Genomic DNA, 6,059 nt, shown 5'->3' with positions numbered 1-6,059 from the left:
ATTTATTAATGTTAATTTTAAATGAATTAATAAACCAAAATTTAAAATTTGTCTCCATTTTAATTTCTAACATTAAAAATATTGATAGATATTTATAGCAGTAATGTCCACAATAGCCAGACTATGGAAAGAACCTAGATGTCCATCAACAGATGAATGGATCAAGAAGATGTGGTATATATACACAATGGAATACTATGCAGCCATCAAAAGAAATGAAATCTTGCCATTTGCGACAACATGGATGGAACTAGAGCGTATCATGCTTAGCGAAATAAGTCAAGCAGAGAAAGACAACTATCATATGATCTCCCTGATATGAGGAAGTGGTGATGCAACATGGGGGCTTAAGTGGGTAGGAGAAGAATCAATGAAACAAGATGGGATTGGGAGGGAGACAAACCATAAGTGACTCTTAATCTCACAAAACAAACTGAGGGTTGCTGGGGGGAGGGGGTTTGGGAGAAGGGGGTGGGATTATGGACATTGGGGAGGGTATGTGCTTTGGTGAGTGCTGTGAAGTGTGTAAACCTGGTGATTCACAGACCTGTACCCCTGGGGATAAAAATATATGTTTATAAAAAATAAAAAATTTAAATGATGAAAAAAAAATATTGATAGATATAATCACTTAAGTAAAAGTTCTTTAGGAGTCCTCAATAATTTTAAGGAGGATTCTGTTAGCAAAAAGTTTGAGAACCACTGATTTAGACTAGTAATTTGGGAAGATTCGTTTAGTATTCCACCATAAAAACCATTATACCACAACATGTAAGCAACTATTTGTAGTGGTTACTATGGGGGAAGAAGCTTAATTGTTTTCTACATTTTATAGTGCTCTGAAGTCACAGAAGTGAAAGATATCAACTTATATATAAGGAATTAAAGTAATACATTGAGCCTGGAGCCTGGAGAGGGTGGGTGATGATGGAAGAGGGGAAATTAGAAAGGAGAGGTGTGCTGTGAGCATCTGTCTTTTAGGAAAGATAGAACATATTCAAAAATCTTTAATATGAGGGAGTAATAAATGCATTAAAGAGTTATCAACTATGTGCTATTGAAAGAGAGAGAGCTATCACTTTATTGTCATCTAGAAGTCAAACTCATTACAACATTCCCTCTTGAAATGCAGAACTAAACCCACTGAAATGTTATTAGCAATTTCTGCTATTTCAAAATATGTATTCTTTCATGTAGTCTATGGATATTATTCAGCTCCTCTAAAATGAAAACTCTAAGGCTGCAGGTATTTTTAGTCTAGGCAAGTGAGGAGAATTTATGAATGTGCAGCTCTACACCCAGAAAGCAATTGCCATGAGTTAGAAAAGGGGGGAAAAATCACTTCAAAGAAAGATATGTGTTTCACCCATTTCCACCTCCAGCTCCTTGAGCTTAGGAACACCTAACGCCCATCATTCTCTAATCTTCAGCAGGGATCTCATACCTCACAGCTGCTATTTAGGTAGCCCCTTATGCTATGAAATTCAAACCCTCATTTTATTTCCTTTCCCTACAGCAAAAATTGCAATATCTCACACCCAAGCTCCAGCTGTCAGATTCACACACCATTTCTATTTCAATGGCTAGAATAATCCCTTGCTCCCTTGTTTTCATTGAACAAGAATGTGCCAGCTTTAAAAAAATAAATAAATAAATAAATAAATAAGGGACAGGGAAAAGGCATTTGTCTAAACTCAAATACTCACAGGGACCAAAGAGCCTGAAGAAATATTATGCTTTGTAATAGGCATTTTGTATTCAAAGCAGTTTTTCTTTTCTTTAAAGTACATATGTACACTCACAAATGGATAAATATAGATAGATGGACATGAGACTCTGTAGACTTTCTTTTTCAGAAAGCACTATATAAGTCAGAGAAGATATACACACATACCAACGCCAAGAAACTAGACAATGTGAGCATATCTATGGCAACCATTCTTAAGTAAAATTTTTCTTTTTAAATGAGAGAGAAAAGTATTGGTAGGTTCTCAGTCTTTCTTGTCCATTATAATACTGACAACCTATAGTACAGTAGTTATTATTTAGTATTTACAGAGTTAGAAACCCGAATTCCAAAATACCCTTCAAACCAAGGTGCCTAGTTAAAATAAGCCATCCACAGAGGCACCTTTTCAAAATGGACACACCGATGCAATCTCAGCCATCACTAGCCCGGACAGGAAGAGTCAAATGATCTCTGCGAGGAGAAATTTAATGTCTGATTGTGCAGGAAGGAATACATGAAAAGAAAGACTCTAGAGAGCCTCTTACATGCTTCCTAAGATCTGTGGCACTGACATAACCACCTGAGAACAGGGATGGCCTTCAGCTATGACAGAGGACAGAGAAATGAGGGAAAACATCAAGAATTCTGTCTTTAAAAAAACCTATTGAATTATTTAAAACAAACTATAAGCACATGATATGAAAATCAGAGTTGTCTAGCAAATTTTACTCTCAAGATCTTTTTTTTTTTTTTTTTTAAGAGCTTTTTTTTTTACCAACTTAATTTTTCAGTTCCTCCTGCCTTGGGCCTCATCACCTACTGCTCATGGGACCATTTCCTTCTAGCATTCTGGCTGGTCTCCCCGAATTAAATGTCCCAGCCCAATGAATGAGTCTTTATTTTCTCTTTCCACTGGTTCTTTTTTATAAAAGCTTCTACTTTTTCCTATAACTGCAGTCTGATCCTAAATTTTCCATAACTGGGTCCTGTTTTAGCTATCCAAACTCATCCCTTGATGAACAACCAAAGCTTGTTTCCTCACCATTTCTCCCCAAGCCATTTTCTCACTATTTTCCCAACATAGCAAGCTCATCCTCAGCTGAGTATATCAGGAAAATGGCCACATTTTCTCTGTACAAAACCCTGTCTCCCCCACATCAAGCCAAATCAGGCCCAGCTTTCAGGTTCCATTCAATGTCCATGAAACACAGCTTGACAGCATCAACCCTCATTTATTTCCCTGACATCTGGAGGGATATTTTGTTATAATATGGACAAGAACAAATGAAATTCAGTAGTAAATAATTAGGTTAATAATAAAGGACTGATTTCTAAATATAATACCTTAGATATTGAATTGGGACCTGAGGGATTATGAAATCACTCAGAAAGCAATTATCACAATTACTCTTAAATACAAAGTGATAACAGCCTAGGTACCAATGTATCTAAAAGATGATAATATTAATATTAATAATAATAATTTTTTCATTGCAAATACCAAATACACATAACATTATCTCTCCTCCATACCCCCCATGATTATCTTCCTATAATAAATATTTACAGGGACGCCTGGGCGGCTCAGTTGGTTGGACGACTGCCTTCGGCTCAGGTCATGATCCCAGAGTCCTGGGATCGAGTCCCGCATCGGGCTCCCAGCTCCATGGGGAGTCTGCTTCTCCCTTTGATTTCTCCTCTCTCATGCTCTCTCTCACTACCTCTCTCTCAATAAATAAATAAAAATCTTTAAAAAAATAAAATAAAATAAAATAAAAATAAAAAAAAATAAATATTTACAAATTAGAACTTTAATATATATATATATATATATATATATATATATATATAAAAACCAGGAACCATAATAGGCTATGTATTTTTTTTTTCCTTTATACTGGAAAACTTTACCTTCATTAAAGTACAAATGGAATCTTTACTTTTAAAACTTAAAACTTTAAGCTAAATGAAAAACAGCTAATGTTTTTGCTTTAATGTTTTGCTTTCAGCTTGCCAACTTTAGAAAAATATCTTCAATTCTTCAAACAGATGGCAAGGCCACCTTTAAAAAATATTAAGCATGCTAAAATAGATACAAACTGATAGTTCTACTCCTGATAAACGCTGCTATGGACAACCGAATGCCTCCCATTCTGTTTCAGTAATAAATCACTTTCCTGACTTGAGTTAGTAATGAGATTTTTAATCATGTGGATTGAACATATCCTCCAGTTAATAAAAAACGTATCACCTCCTTTTTATCTTTAATAAAAGATTTGTACACTGCTCAAATGATTGGTATTACATTTTTAAAGAACCTGAGATTGATGTTTTTCAATTCTCCTTTCCATTTTTCTGGGCTTTTATAATTCAAAGGTAATATGCCCTGTAATTAATAATTCATAAGGTAATTTTAAGGCTTTTATTCAGAAACCTCTTTCCTATTGACTTTAGAATGTGTCATAAAAATGCAGGTATTAATATCTTGGCAATTCCCAGCTCTATACAGATGAAGTCCTTGAATTTAAACAACTCAAGATTGGTGCTTCAAAAATCAGGAGACATAATTTTGAACTGTAAGATACAGAAAAGACAAATACCTTTTTAAAGTGCTATTTACACCATTATATTTCTCTCAACTGACAATTAACCACAGGAAGATTTCTCTTATTATTCAGGTAATTGTCAGGATTTTTTTTTTTTTTTTTTTTAGTGTAGGAATTATTTAGAGGAATAAATCAGGGACAAACAATTCTGTTTGAAAATGATTTTTTCTAACTACTGCTGTAAATGTGCATTTAAGCATCTGGAATCTTTAAAAGATTCATTCAAAGACACTTTTACCTGAAGGTAAAGCTTTGCTTTTCTCATTATTATTTTTCAGCTACAACAAAGTAATACATACCGGGAAAAGGAGCGCAGGGAAATAATCTACATTTTTTTCTCCTTTAAATATTTTCTTGCATGCTAGTCTAGAAATTTATTTGGTCAGAAGTTATAAGGGTGTCACTTATCCCAGTTTGTAAGGAAGTGATCCTTACAAGGGCACGCACAAGAGTCTGCTAGCATTTACTAGCCAGTAAATTTCACTCTATTCTCATAAAACTGCCAGGCATCAAATAAGGATGATTATGCCTGGCAAAGAGCATTGTAAATATAAAAGGCTGCAGAAAAGTGGGGTTATCATCATCTACCAAATACCCTCTATTAACTTCATGGAAGCTGGGTTGAGTGCAGATGGAAAATTATGAACCTATTGCTACCGATTGAAGAACAACTCAAAGTACATCAGGACACTAAATAAGCAAAGACACACTTGTTTAAAAAATAAATCGTAGCAACAAATAAACACATTACTATCCCCTTCTAGTTCATAAACAAGATCAGCGGCGGACTTATTTCTGCATCCCTTGAGCAATTAATAAGACCTGGGTTATATAATAAAGCTCATTTGATGTTGGGTTAAAAAATAATACCTGAAACCTAGAGAAAGATACCTGAGCCACTCGGCCATAGTAGGAAAGTAGCTGGAGTCTGCTACTGTAAAAGAAAACAGGCTTTATTCCCTCCTAATTCAGATGTTGTAAAAATAGTTTAGGCCAGTAAATCTGAGTCCTTCTTCTCCTATTAGAACATATGACCAGTAATCAATTTCTTTCCTTAGGTATAAACAAAGCTTATAAACAAAGCTTCCTTACGTACAAACAAAGCTTATAAAAACAAATTTATATGCAAGAAGGAAGCTGAGAAGCTCAGCTTTTTTCTGCTCAAGAACAAAAATCTATGATCTTGGATGAAGGACCCACTAAAGAACTCAATTTGAGATTTAGCTGTTAAAGAGGAAGGTAAACTGTCATCTAACTAAAGGAAGCACTATGCTTTACTTGATTCAGATTAAATACGACAGAACATGTAAATGAAAATAGTTTACTAGAGCAAAATACAGGATATTTAAAAATCTATTTCACAAAACTTTCAGTTCTATTTCTTGATGAATCATTATATTCATTCATTCATTCATTCATCCAAGACACTGTGAAAAAAGGTCCCATATAGAACAAAATAAGCTTCATATCTTTAAGAGGCTTGCAGACACACCTAAGTGAGACACACAAGTGATGAAATTTGTATCCAGTGGGGTTATAGATGCTGTATTAAAAGTAGATGGTAACACTAGAGGCACAAAGAAAAGAAATCAATTCTTTGGGAAGTGAGAAAGTGATTTCAGAACTTTAAAAATTTAAGGCAATTTTATAGTGAAGTGAGTGTTGACAGATGAATAGGCATTTATCATGTGGCCATGAGCATGAAAAAGACCACAAAAGGCACA

The sequence above is a fragment of the Mustela erminea genome, chromosome 8 (assembly GCF_009829155.1).
Source record: "Mustela erminea isolate mMusErm1 chromosome 8, mMusErm1.Pri, whole genome shotgun sequence".
Lineage (NCBI taxonomy): Eukaryota > Metazoa > Chordata > Mammalia > Carnivora > Mustelidae > Mustela > Mustela erminea.
Note: the sequence above shows the minus strand (reverse complement) of the source record.